The sequence below is a fragment of the Calonectris borealis genome, chromosome 10, assembly GCF_964195595.1.
Source record: "Calonectris borealis chromosome 10, bCalBor7.hap1.2, whole genome shotgun sequence".
Lineage (NCBI taxonomy): Eukaryota > Metazoa > Chordata > Aves > Procellariiformes > Procellariidae > Calonectris > Calonectris borealis.
The window spans coordinates 20,197,913-20,212,380 of NC_134321.1; the positions used below are offsets into that span (position 1 = coordinate 20,197,913).

General features: G+C 43.7%; 1 protein-coding gene across 5 annotated transcripts in view; it reads left to right on the forward strand.

The window, feature by feature from the left end:
* Positions 1-14,468, forward strand: part of IP6K1 (inositol hexakisphosphate kinase 1) — a 39,537-nt gene that overhangs the window by 12,682 nt on the left and 12,387 nt on the right. Inside the window, exon 4 of one of the 5 annotated variants that reach the window (XM_075159308.1) lies at positions 8,541-8,712. The exons of the other annotated variants lie outside the window; for them this stretch is intronic. The gene's annotated coding sequence lies outside the window, so the exon portion shown is untranslated. The remainder of the gene's footprint in view (positions 1-8,540; positions 8,713-14,468) is intronic. 5 annotated transcript variants of the gene reach the window in all.

Sequence of the window (14,468 nt, forward strand, 5' to 3'; positions counted from 1 at the left end):
GCAAAGCAGAGACAAAGGAAAAATGTTTGAGTATCTGCTTAAGTTTTCTGAGTAGCAGAGTATTACAGGACTGCACTCTGGGGGTGAAGAGGAAAGTGCAGTGCTGTGAAATGCAAAAATGCACAGACAAACAGTAGCACGATGTTTTCCTTGTTAACAGTAGTAGGAAGAGGCAGGTGGGGGAATTTTTCTCCTCTGGCCCTAGTGAGGTCTGTTTGTCTTTTGCATTTAAGATCTCAACATGAATAAGTGGGGTGGCAAGTCACTGCAAAGGGATTTTTGCTTAAGTCAAGTCTCAGTCAGCAGCTTAGTAGAATGTGGTTTCCATAACTTGTGGAGAAGGTTTATGAGCAGTTAACGCATATCATGCAAGCTTTGCTATAATTGCTATATTTTTTTTTTTAATTTTGGGGAAGTAAGTAGTGGAGATACTGGGGTAAAGGACAGGGAGTCTGCATTGCGCATCTGCATTGTGACCTGAGAAATGGATTGGCTTAGTCATAACAGTAGAGCTGTAGTGAATTGTCAGGCCGTTTTCTGGCAGGCATGAGTTTGTCAGTGGCTCAGTGTACGGGTAAAGAAAATTCAGTTTGAGTCTGTCTCTGCTGCTCAAGGAGATACTTAATAATATCCATGTCTTTGCTGAAGGGACTCCTGCTTGAGGCAAAAGTTCTTTCTGGTTTTCTTTTGGTTGTTTGCCCAAGTAAAGAATTTTATCATTGGAAATAGATATTGAAGTTTTCAAATCCACCTTGTTCCCAGAAGGGGGCAGGGGAGACTTGCGAGTTCTGGAATCTGACTAAAACGTACTTTTGTTTGCTTGTCTTACACTTCCGTGCTAGCTTTCAGACACAGCAGGCACTGCTATGGCTTTGGCAGCGTGAGCATGGCACAATGAGACGCCTGCTCAATGCCAGAAGCCTGCAGCAACGACCTAGGCTGCAAGCGTTTTGTGTCCTTCGGTTCTCCTTTCTCTTGGGGAGCATTAGAACAGCTTTGAGTTTTCTCCTGCTATTCCCCCTCATCTGATACCCTGAGATATTATGTATGTAAAAACCATGAGACTATGGAGTCATCGTAAAGCATCTCCTTTTCTACGCCTAGAGCAGTCTGGCTAGCTGGCATCTGATTGGGTAAAAATCTTTGTTCCTTATTCCATCGTCTAGATTTTTCTTCTTAACTAAAGCTGAAAAGAAGCTTCTCCATTAAACTTTCTTGGGGATTTTCAGGAGGGCCTAGGTTTGCTCTTTACAGAGCCAACTTCCCTTTGCTAAATTCACTCAGCCTGGCCGACAGTGAGAGGGAGGCTTTTTTGCCAGGCATTTTAGAAATGGGGTCATGCAACTCTCCAGCAAGTTGGTTTTACATCCTGCAAAGAGACTTGTGGTTTCTTTGACAACCTGGAATACAGACAGAACAAACTCAGCTATGTTAGTCTGCATTTCTGTCTTTGAATTGTGGAAACGGCTACTTTCTCTCAGAACAGTGCTTATTACAACATCCCTGATAATTATGACATAACTTCTATCTCTACATCATCAGTAAAAGGCTAAACAAAGATTCTGCTGAATGAGGTGGCTGAATGAGTGATGGTTGGCAGAGACTTGCTTGGGGTATTCAGTGCTTTTTATGACTAAGTCTTCAGTGGTAAGGTCTCCCGGGCTCCTGTGTTTAGAGACAAGGCTCAAAGAGGAAACAGCAATCAGAAGCAAATGAAAACAGGGTGGGGGATTACTTGAGAGAATTTGAGCCATGTGAGTCCATGGCACCTGATGGGCTGCACCCAAAGGTGCTGAGCTGGCTGTGTCAGAGTGATGCCAGTCTTGGCCATCTTTGAAAAGTCACGCAGGTGCTGGGATGTCTCCTGTCACTTGACAAAGGCAAATGTTGCACTTGTCTTCAAAGTAGGCCCGAAGAATAATCCAGGAACTACAGGCTGGTCAGCCACACTTCAGTCCCAGGGACAGTTGTGGTACACCTTTCTGGGTATGTGAAGGAATGTGGCTGGGAATAGTTATTATGGATTTACTGAAGGTAAGTTGTGTCTGACCCATCTCATTGTCTTCTGCGATAATAATAATCGGATTTGTGGATGAGGAAGAGCACTAGAGGCTATTTAGCTTAAGTTCACTGAGTGTCTCTCAGTCTGTCTCCCACAGTATTCTTGGGACATTACAGTCTGGGTGGGTGGAGTATGAATTCAAGCACATCAGGGAATTCTGAAGAGTAAATGGAGTCAGAGGAGGATGAACTGGTGATTCATAGAGAGGTCTTTCCACATAGCAGGACGATAGCTTCTGAAAGTAGGCTCTTAATCAGTCTTTCTTTTCCTCCTGAATGTCATTCTTTGCCACAACGTGATAAGAATGGATGGAAGACAGTATTTAAGAGGCTGTCAGGTTGCAATTCATCAGTCTTGCTTATTATCAGTGTAGAAGATTAATCTGTCTTTTCTTGGGGGGTAGGTAGGGTGGTGTTGACATGAACGTTCTTTAAGATTACCTTGTTTTGGTTTTCACTCAGTCATGTGTGTATGTGATAGCCACTGAACTACAGTTAAGTACAATACATGGCAGTTTTGGAGATTTTAGTCATACCTGACTTAAACTGCCGTGGAGGATGTGTGTGGAATGCTGAGAGGTTAGTTTGTAAAGAAGAAAAACAGTCGCTCAAAATGTAAAGCAATTTTCTTTTCAGTAGGTTACAGCCTCTTTGGGTTTTACCCACTTTCTATTATAAAAGGTGAGCTGGAGGTTTTCCGTCAGTCCAGATCTACCGTGTACTTTGATTTCTCTTCAGTGTTCCTAAGATACTAGGGAGCATCTGATAATCTTTTTGGAATTACCAATCTGGAAAAAACACTGTTTCATTAGAGCTGGAGAGGCTCGGGTATATCTACTTGTGCCCAAGGAACTGTAATAGCAAAAATCAGTATATGATCCTTGCTTTGGGACTTTTTTTCCCTTTCCGTTATTGCTATTACTGCCTTGCTGCAGCCGGTGGTATGCTTTGGCATTAAGAATTCAGTTTAAGATATCTAGTGTGGTAGTGTGCTAAATTAAGGTGCCAGTTACGAGCAAAGAGGTTAATGGTCTTACATAACGTTTGTCTTGAGGTTTTTTGTCACTGCAGAATTAAAAATAGCAATAAGAAGTTCTGTTTTGTCCTAGTTGTGTATTTTTCTGTGGAAATCAATCATCTGCAGCAACTGACATTTTTTTAATCAAAGCTGTTTTTTCTGTTTTAAAAGCATCATAATTCAAAAGTTGAGAACAGATACTAAAAACCCAAGTTCACCGCAAGCTGCTTATGTTTGTCTTTCAGTTAGTGGTCTCTTGGAAAGCTGTAGATCATTCTTATTTTATCAAAACTACTTAAGGAATGTAATTTGAGCTCCTCTGCATTTACAGCTTTTGTAATAATTCTTCATGGGTTTAGCTCCTTGTGGCTTTTGTGCTTCTGTTGTTAACCCTATAGCTTCTCTATACAGTTATTGGTTAAAATTCTTAACTCTTGCCTTCACTTAGCTATTGCACTGTGTAGTCTGAAACAGCCAAAAACATGGAGTGTTCTTACAGATGCATCTGAAAAGATCTTCTGTTGTGTAAGGCCCATACTTTTTTTTCCTTTTGAGAACATTTTACCATTTGTCCCAAATCGGAATGGACTGTATCAATTGGGATTAGCTTGTATATGTGTCTAATCTCATCCTAAATCTCCATTCACAGAGATTCTGCATCCTTGCTGGCAATGTGTTCCTACCTGTCAAGGTTTCTCTTCATGTCTAGTCTTTGCAGTTTTCGTAACTATGGAATTCATAATGCAGTTTAACTTTGATTACTTTATGAAGGAAAACCTACATATGTTCACCTGGATGGCAGCATAGATTGCTTTGCATCTGTGCACTATTAAGTGGCAAGGGAAATGATTTCTGTTACTGTTGTCTAGGGATCATTCAGGACTTGCTTCATAGACTCCATTCAGAAATGTCCAAATGGTGTCTTGTTGGAAGGTGCAAAAAACCAGAAGAACGGGGGAAGAATTGTCCTCAAATTCTTGGTTCCTGGTGTCTGTGAAAACAAAGATTTATGTAATTGAATTTGCTGCAGTCTACTCCTTGGCTTTCCACGTGAGATGCCAATGTGTTCTTGCAGTGCATTGCTGCTCCTCGCTTCTTGAAAATACACCTGGGCTTAGTGGTCGCTGAGACTCTCTTCGGTTTGGTGCAGTCTGTGCATGAACTGTGGAGCTGTGAACCGCATTCACTAGACTTGGCCTAGATTTTTAGGATATGATGATCTCCAGTTTTCAGTCTTTCCTTGATTAAATGTCTGCTTTCAAGGGTAGTCGGTAGCCTGCATGTGCAAATAAGCTGAACTGGCATTTGAGCAGGGAAGCACTAAGCAGAGCTGCAGCTGGGCATGTGGCAGCCACAAAGCGGAGCCACTGGCTGTGGCTTTCCCTGCTTGCATTAGAGGTTCCATTTAAAGTCCTGATCTTTGAGCAGTGACCTTATAAATTCTTCTAATATCTCTCTGCTGATAAGACTGAGGAGACAAGACATAGTATTAATGTGTAGTATCAGTGGGCCAGTAGCTGAGCAGAGGTCTCCCAAGGGTAGGATTCATAATCCTCTTATTGGAGAGGAGAGTCAAAGAAGCTTTGGAGGTCACCTTTTATGGGGTGAGAAACAATCCCTGTGCGAAGCTCTGCCTCTTTGTGATCAATTTCTCTCCCTTTTTTGTATTTGATCTCACAGCAGCGGAAAATAGATCTAGATGAATCCTGCAAGTCTTGACCACTGTAAAAGTCCTACTGCCTCAAGGTTTGCACAAGCAGAGACTACCTGCCAGAAGACAGCCATGTGTATACGGGTTGATAATCTTATGTGACAGCGTAATGAAGTCTTACTCTATACAGATACTATTACTCATGAGACACTTAGAGCATGCTTTGATTTAAACGGGACCGCGTGCTTCTGCTTAGCGCTATGCAGCTTCACCAGTTTTACCTTTGTCTTACTTTGTCGCACCCGTATTTTACTTGTATTGGAGAATTGTGAGAAATTCAGGTGTCTAAATGCTGTCCTAAATGATGGCTTTACTGAATTTTCTTAATGTTTTAAAATCCCTTAATATGTGTTTTTGATATTTAAAGAGAAATACTTCCAATGTTAGCGACTAAGTGTCAGCAGTCAAGCATTTATTAAGATAAACTTCTTGCTTTGTATTTATGATATTCTAGTGATTTAGTGGAACAGAGATGTTGTAGCATTTGCTCGTGAACATACTGTTTTCTTTCAAAAGACCTACTTTTTCTGCAAGATTGTCCAAATACGGTAGCGCTGGAAACTTGCTGCTTATTCAAGATGCAGCCACGGCTTCAACTCTGAATTTTGGAGGAGTGAATTGTGTATGGAAGTAGCCCAGACTGATCTTCGCGTGTGCTGTCCTCCAAGTGGCAGCAAGGTGACAAGCAGAAATTGAATTTGCTGCATCTCTGAGGTAAAACTAGGTCTTCCAGGAATCCACCATTTGATCAATGCTGTGTCCAGAGTTAGGTGTTACAAGCAGTGACAAGAGCTAGCTAAAACAGATGTTGATCGTGAGGAAATGGGTGTCAGACTAAAGTCATGAAACATACCTTATGAATAAGTGAAATTCTTCCTATAATGTCACGAGCATTAAGGTATCGCAGTGCACAGCAAATGGTGAGGTGTTCGGTCTCCAGCAGATGAGGGGTACATACATGCAGCTTTCGGAGCTGTGGTGGCACAAGACCCCTCTCATGGTGAGGCAGAGGACAAATTACTAGTTCTAGCTTCATGTCACCCTTAGTGTCACCGCAACATACCTGGTGAGGCTTTCACCTTTCTGAGTATGACAGCGCACAGGGAGCTCTGGTATATTGATTGACAACTACTCTGGGTAGTACCTGCACTTGCGTGCATTACTGCTGAAACCAGTTTGGTTACGGATCACTTCACAGTAACTGTTGCAGTGGTTTCCTACATAAAGCCCTTTAGATGGATCAGCTCTTGCTTCCAAAAAAGCTTGGTTGTGCAGAAGTGGTCAGCTTTCTGAAATGACTTTCTTAATAGTTTAACCAAGGTAAAGAGAGCCTTGGACATAACCCAGGCCACAGTTTCTAAGAATTCTTTGTTGTTCATGAATCAATGTTGTTTGTATAATGTCGTTGTCACTGTTCCTCCTGGCTTTGCTCCCCGGCACTGCTTGCGCATGCTGCTGCTATTTGTCATGCCCTAGTTAATCACAACAGGCTGTTTCTCACTCTCCCCTATATATTTTTAGTAGCTCTTTTGCTCTGAAAGTAATGCTGGTAACAAAGATTTATTTTTGAGGAAATAGGGCATTTTAAGTATTAATGGTGTGTTGTGGAAAATTAAAACATGAAGAATTAGATTGCTGATTTTTATTTTAATGTACAATTTAAATATTTTTTACAAAAGTGTTTTTGTATAAACGTTACGTAGTCCTGTTGTGATATTTTGTCTATGTTGAGGAAGAGTTCAGCTTCGCAGTTGCTTGAAGTTGAACTTTAGCCTTTCCTTTTCCTGCCTTTAGTTACAGGTTCCCACTTTCTCCCTTCTTTTGGTGCTAGGGGGATTGTTGAACGGTCAGATCTGTTGGGGACCTGATCCACCTGAAAACTAAAGGCTTTTTGTTTTGTTTTATATATTGCTGTGTTAGTTTCCTACCAGATCGGGTACCTAATCTAGCTGTCTGCAAGAGTGCTGATGCTGGTTTAAAGAAGGCGTCAGGAGAGAGGTGAAAAAGTTGAACGATCTCTCTGCTGGGAGCAGCAACTCATGTCTCTTTAAAGACAGGGTGAGACTGTTCTCTGAGCGCATGGTCGCAGGGCAGTTGAAGCTGAATGAAACTGGCACTGCTACTCTTCTGCCTGCCCTTCCCCTGCTGGATGATTCTCCCCTTTTACTTTCGTTGGGCACTGGCACTAAACCAGTTCAGGAAGCCACATTGGCAAAAACAACTTTTTTTTTTTTTTCCGGATTAACTTTTTTGCCAGGCTAGTTTTTGAGCAGGATCAGGTGAGTGCCAGTGCTGAGTCAGAGAGAGGATGGATTTGAAGAGTGCTGGCTTAGATTTATTTAAGCTGTCATGGAACTATACCCTGAGATGCGTGTTAAGGAACAAAGGGTAAGATTTGCCAAATACCAATTTGGTTAGTTTTCTCTGTCCTTGTGGATTGATTTGACGACATCTACAAAACAAGGCTGGTGAACAGCTTAGAAACTGTGATTCTTGCCTTCTAGAGCAGACACAACAGAAACTGTAGAAATCTTGTTTCCTGAAGCTGTTTCATTAACATGCCTCCTACCCTGTTCCAGAAGTCAAATCTTAATGGTTATTCAGTCTTTTGTGCCTTGTTTTCAATGAGACGGCCATACATAATGGTGTGTGTCTGATGTGGATACCTGTCACCAGCTGAAAGCAGAGAACTGAGAACCAAGTCCTTTCCAGTAGGTTGCCAGGCACCCGTCAAATAGGAAGTATTCTCAGTTGGTTTTGTTTCAGATAAAGTATTTGAGCTGGTAATTTGGGAATAGAACCTTCAGTCTGTTTCTCTCATGGTCATTTCTAAAGCGTGCTAGCATTTAATCATCGCTTAGTGCTTGTTTTGGTTTTCCATCTTTCTTTTTGTATTTCCATGTTAAAATCAAAATTCAGCTGCAATTGAAGAGTTGCCAAAACTGCAGATAGATTCCCTGCTCCTTAAATGTCACAGTCTTCAAATCGGTGGGAATCTGCACATCACGTAGGCTTGAGTTTTTTGAATGGAAGATCACCAAGATAGTTAACGGTTATGCAATTTCTAGGAGAGTCTTGTTTCAGAACTTGGCCCAAAGCGGTTCATTCGCATCAGTGACTTTGTTAGTCATGTTTTTATACTTATTTCAGCATGCAGACTGCAAAAATGACATATAATTTAGGACAAGCAACAGCTCAAGGGAGCTCGGTAGCCATGCCTTGCTTATAGGATACTCATCAGTGTGACCTCATTTTGTCTCATTAGAGACCCTCCACGCGGTTGTGAGCTGCAGCAATAAAGTACCCTACGTGTTCAGTTTAGTAAGTAATCCTGTTCTACAGCAGCCATGAAATAAGAGGTGAGCTGGGAATGCAAACGTTGGCTTTTGACACAAGGATAACCATCAGCAATTCAGGCACCTTGTGCTGATACAACTGTTTGTACAGCTGCACAATAGATTGGGGATCTGACCTGGGTTGAAACGTAATCCTTAAAAAAAACAAAACAAAGTGCTGGTTTATTTTTAACTGCGATCAGTTCCCTAATTTGATTCATGGTGAGGCTGCAAACAGTTGTACCAGCACAGCAGAGTTGAGTGGGAGGGTGCTGCTCGTGCTGGTGCAGCTGTCAAAGGATTGCCTGTGTAACTATGGTCTGAAGAAATAACTGAAGGAGGAATTAGAAACTGATTTGGCTCGATCAGTGCCAAAAGAAATCTGAACATAATATTAGGTATTTTTTTTTTTAAGCCAGGCATTTGGATGGAGTTGATTTCATTGTGGAGGATCACTTTAAAGAGCAACCAAGACAAGCAGTTGTCTCCACCCCAAAATCTGCCCTGTTTTACGGAACTAGAGAGAAGATGGTGGATGAATAAAGTATCAACATGCACTTTTTCCTTGGGCAGACCAAGCTTTTGATGTATGTTTTTTGACTGTCATTTCCCTATGAGAGAACTGGAGGCCTAGCTGTTTGCCTGTGTTTTCTTCCTTATTTCAATGTTTTTACACATTCTGAAAGCAGGAAAAATTATGAAGTGCAGGTAGATGAAACTTTTTTGCTGGAATTTTAATTTCAAATGGATTTTATATTTTGTTTTTCTGGGTAGGTCTTGTTTTTTCTCTTTTGTTTTTCTCTTATCTTCTGAGGATTCCTTATGAGATGGTGGAGGGCAAAGAGTCAGAAAACACCCCTTCTTTCTCTTCTTTGGCAGCCCACATATGCTCTGAAAGTGGAGTATATGTGTGCCCTTGCTCTGGAGTCGGGGGAGTTGACTGTTTTTCCTGTTGCAGAATCCTCACATTGGCCTCTGTGCTTTGCTTTCTGTGCGCAGCAGGTGTAAGATGCAGCACATCGGCTGTTCCTTTCAGTTCCTGTCAACCACCCTCTCGAGCCTGAAAACTGATTTTGTTGCTGCACAAGTACTTTGCTTTTCTGGGATTTTGGTGCTTTTGCTGGAGGTTTCCTCTTGTTCTTACGTGAGCTGGGAGGATCTTGTCCCACCTTCCCACCAGCTTTCCGGATGTCTGTACTGGCTAGGAGCCTGAGACACAAGCCTAAGGTGCACAACCATTTCTGCTTGTCGAGTCTGCGTGGAGGTGTGAGTGGGAGCTGAAGCTCTAGAGACGCTTGCACACCTCTATGATGACAGCCCCTTTCCAGCTCGGGGGCCAGCAGTTACTCTGTACGTGGTTAGGCCAAACTGACTTCCTTGGCTCTGGCCTTGACACCTCCAAGGATTTCTGGGGCATTTTTAACCAGGAGAAGATGAGGTAAGAACTTTCTCAGGAGGTGCCAGTTGGTCTCTTCGCCCCTGTTGTGGCACAAACCTGAGACGGCCGCTCGCCTGATCGCGCTGGGGTCTCGTCTGTCTGGTGGGGCTGCCCTCCTGGCACTGAGCAGTCCTCCCCAGTGCCATGCATCGGGCTAAGCTGCGTGCACGTTACCACAAAATCGCACCTTCCTTTTCTCTGCCAGCAGTGGCTTGCTGCGTGGTGTGTTTGTCGTCTGGTTCAGCACAAGCATCACCAGCTCTGACTCATTCTCTTAGTGTCAGCAGATTAGCGTGGTGCATTTACCTGCTCATCTGTCCCACCTTCTGATGCTGTTGAGGTTGTAGAATTTGGTACCCACAGCTGACATGAAAGCAATGTTTCTGAACATACTCCCTCCTCATGCTGAACTCAGCATAGTCGTTCCATCGTCTTCCTACGGGGGAGGCATTTGGGTGGAGTTACCTGGATGATCGTGCAGTCTTTCAGGACTTCCTTAGGGATGTGGCTGGCTTATTTAAGCCTCACTGTTGGGGAGGAGGCCAAGGTCTGTGACTGAAGAGCAGGTATGCTTTATTACCAGCATTAATGAAAACTTTAAACATTGGATTTTTGAGGCAGGAGGTGAAATTGTTCCCTCTGCTTATTCAGTCTATAAGTTGAGTTACAAATTCTTTCCAAGTTAGTCTTTGAGCCAAACCTCTTCAGTGGGATTGATGTGAATTTTTTTCCTCCCCCCCTCCGCCCCACTATGAGTGCAAGGACTACAGTCTTCTGCTGATGAGCCTGTTGATGAGTGTCCTGATCCCCTTCACTAGTGTGAATTCAAGAAATGTCTTTTCTTGGTGGGTTAGGTTGATTCCTTATGGTTTGTGACTGTTGAAAGTAAGTTCCTTTCTAACTGTGTCTGACTGTAGGATCTGAGAGCTGTGCTGAGCGGCAGCATCTGCGTTGGGATAGTTTAAAAATAACCTGTATCCGGTGGAGACTTTTTTCCTTTTTGTAAATGAGATGAAGAGAAGCCAGAAATTAGCTCTCAGAAAGCTGAGCAATGAGGCCTCAGAAGCATCGATCTTCCCTAAGCTCTTCTCTAGAAAGCATGTGTCATATTCTCATCTCTCCTATAAAAAGCAAAGCTGATACTGGATGAGCCTGCTCTCCTAGGCACAAGCTTGGAAGAAAATCTTCTGGGCTGGTACTGATAAAGGAGCCTTTTGTTAATGTACGTATTCGATTAGGTCTTGCTGCTATGGAAACTCTCAGGCTTGGACTGAAGCCAGCCTGAACAGAGAAGGAAGGTGCCCTTTACTACTGAGGCAGGGTATATTTGTGGCGAGGTGCAGCAGGATTCAGCAGCTCAGCTCCCTCTCGTTCATCCTCCCTGCCTACTGGAGAGGAAAGAGTGGTGATGACCAGACCAGGGCTGGACCTTCCTCCAGCCTCCCCTTTGCAGTGACACTGATAGCGGTGACAAGGACTGGCAGGTCCCCAGGCAGCCTGTGTCCTCCTGCTGATGCGCTGCATTTCTCCAGTGAAGAAGGGGAAGCCCGGAGAAAAGAGCAGCGAGGAAATTAAATCAGTTTATATCATCCCTGTTATGTGCAGTCCTTTCCTACTCCCCAGCCTGATGTTATCGCAGTAGTGCCAGCTTTTCTAGCATCAGGCCAAACAGGAATACAAGCTGGAAGAAGCTATTTGAGCCCCGGCTTTGGTTACCCTCACTTGCAGACAGCTGCATGGCAGATGTTCACAAAGTTTGCAGAGCACCTGCTCCATATGTTGCTAAACGTTACAGATGCTCCCTATGCACTGTTGTGTGCTAAGGCTTGGCTTAAAAAACAAACAAAAAAAAAAAGAGAGAAGCTACCACTGTAGTGTGCCAGTGTGAGAAAACAGATATTGTCTGTGCCCTGGGTCTAGATCCCTAGCAAGGACTTCAAGTACCTCATCCCTCCTTGAAAGCATGCCGTGCTGTATGAGTAGGTGACAGCAGAAAGGCCTTTGCAATTTTTGCTAATCTGGCCTCTAAGAAAAAAGCCTTCTTTAACCCCATATCTAGGCACTGGTTTTAACGAGTGGTTTAGGCATTCCAGCCATAGTTAAAAGTGCATAGCTCAGCCTTTCTTTCTTCAGAAAGAGCTGAAAAGGCTTGGCTTCCGCTCCTTTCTTAGGAAGAGAAGAGGAGAAAATTCTTGGTCTCTCAGGCTCCTGGCAGAAGTGCTGAAGCTTTGTGATTAGCGTGATAGAAGTATGGCACAAATTGTCTTCCGTCAGATCTCTGGGAGACAGAAGCATAAGGTTTGCCTAAGGACTCGTATTACAAGCTTAATTTTATTTTCCATGTGGTCCTTTCTGTCAGTTCAATCAAGCCCTGTCTTAGGGTAGATTAGGCCCTTTCCTTGTGCACACTTCAGCAGTTGGTGCATTTGTGCCCTGTTCTTGAGGCAGGAAAAGTGTTGGTGAAGGAAGCGTGCTTTTGTTCAGCTCGTGGCACAGGGTGGAGCACACCTATTAGTGAGTATTGTCCTCTCTGTGGCCTTGTTCATTGCAGTTCCTCCACCAGCCTCACTGTTGCATTCTCTTCCTCAGCTGGTATTCTTCAGCAGCTTTTCCTAAGGCTTCTGTTTCACTTTTGATGCGTGCATATGGATCGTATTCTACTATCTGGCCTTGATCTGAAGAACCACGCTTGCCTTGGTGAGGGCAGCGTGTCCAAAAAGGGCTGTATTTGGTAATAGTTCAAGCGTTGGACAAGATGCAGGGGAAGGCTCAGGAGTCAAAGCTGTGTGCCCAAGCAGGCTAGGAAGGTTTGTAGCTTCGTGGATACAACGCTGGCCAAATGTTCCTGGTTACATCCTAAATGTTGCTGCAGGTTCTTGGAGAGTTGTGTTCTCTGCCCCGGTCCCAGGGTCGTCTCCATTTTCCGCTGACTAGACAGAGACGTCTTGGGCCTGTGGGTCAGCTTTTGTGCTGGGAAGCTGATCTCATAGCACAGCAGGAGTTGCTTTTTTTCTTACACTGTGTTTTCTTCTGTAGAAGTTGGGTCACCCGATCCAGCATGACTAGGAAACACCATGCTTTTCAGCGTGGATGCTAGCTGCTGCTTCTCTTTGCTAACAAGTCTAGCTCACAAGAAGCAGTCACCAGGTACCCACTGGCCACGTGCTGTAGTCCTCTTGCCTGGTATACTGGTATTTTGTATTCTTGTGCTTTGCTTCTGACTGCTTTGGGGTTGTTAAGGGAAAGTCCAACTTCTGTCAACGTGACCTTGAGGTCAGTATTTATCCCTCACCTGTGGCCCGGCTCCAGAATCGTCAGAGGCCATCTGCCTTAGTCTTCAGCACCGCAGGTCCTGAGGGCTGGCCACAATCGTAGGAGCCGCAGCAAGGTGATGCTGGAAAGATGGATGTGCAAGCTGCTTACAACAAAGTGTGAGTCAACAGTGCTTAATGCAGTCAGCTTTCTCGCTGTGTAATACATCACAATTTTAAATGTTTGTTCTCCTTTTTATTTTGGAAAATAGCTTTACTAGTGAGTCATGAAGCATTGCCAGTGTTCCCGTACAAGACGGCTTATAACGAGTGGGAACATCAGCATCGTGGTGCGGTTTGCAGTAATTCTCACACCCATTGCAGTGCAGCTCTCTGCCCCCATCTCTCAAGTGTGTGGTGAGCTTTGAGGCTAGTTTCCCTGTCACCTTAAGTTACACCATCAAAGAGGACATCCCTGCTCGTCCCACTCCCTTGTTCCTGTGCTGGCATCCTCAGGTGGCGGTGCTCTGCTGCCGTGAGCTGGCAGGAGCAGGCATCTCCTTGATTCTGGTGGTGGTCTGGTAAGACTTCAGCCAGGGTTCAGTAATGTTTAAGAGTACTCTGGCTGGGTCTTCAGGAGCACAGCGCTGTTTGTTTCTGTGGAGGGGAATATTCCCTTCTGGAGGGTAATGTTGGTATTGGGGGCAGGCTTTACCCCACTTAATGGTTAGGAAGAGCAGAGTTACCTTGTGTGTCTTCCTGACTTTTGTTCGGAAATATTTTGTGCGTTACTACAAGAAAATACAGCTTATTGCTCTTCTTTATGCCCATCCTGCTAAAAAGTGTTTGAACAGTGAAGTATGCAGTTCAAATTTGGAGCAGATACACTGACAGACAGGCATCTAGACTTAAACGTTGTGGAGTAATTTCTCTTCCAGTACAAGAGTTTTTTACTGGGGAGGATAATGGAATATGGGATGTGGTATGTCCTATGGGTAATCACTGATAACTCTGCTCCGGAACTTCAGCCCTCGCCTCTCGTGAGTCTGGCTTGATGGGCGATCTGTCTTGCTAACTATAGATCAGTCTGTTGGAAGGGGGGATGCTAAACTGGCCTGAATGTTTTACTGCTGTTTGAGCTATAGCGGTGGTGTTGGAGGATACTAAAGGATCTGTTTGGATGAGCTTGGGTCTCCCTCAAGCTGTTGTGTGGATTGTGCACTGCGTTTTACGGTATAATTGGAAGGACTTTGAATTTTATAAGCTGGCTAAAATAGTCGAACCCATGCCTTTGTTTAACAGAGGAAGGATGAGTAATATTTAGGCCTTCAAATAGTTTTCTACTTTATATTTGTTTGAAACTGCTGGGATTCTTCTGTCTTTATTTGTGGATAGTGTCCGTGTTTAGTAATAACCCTTTACTTTGAGTTAGTCTGATGAAAAACACTAAGCTGTATCTGAGCTATAAAGTGTCTGTTTTTCAAGCCCTATAGATAGCTTCCTCTGTAAAAATGTTGTCTCTGAAATGCTACTTGCCACAAAGTATTTTTTCTCACATTCATCTGTACATGGGAAAATATTGGCTATATCGCTGTTTTCTTTAGAGCGCGTGGATGAATATGTGGAGCTGTCGTAACCAGGTTTGGACTCTACC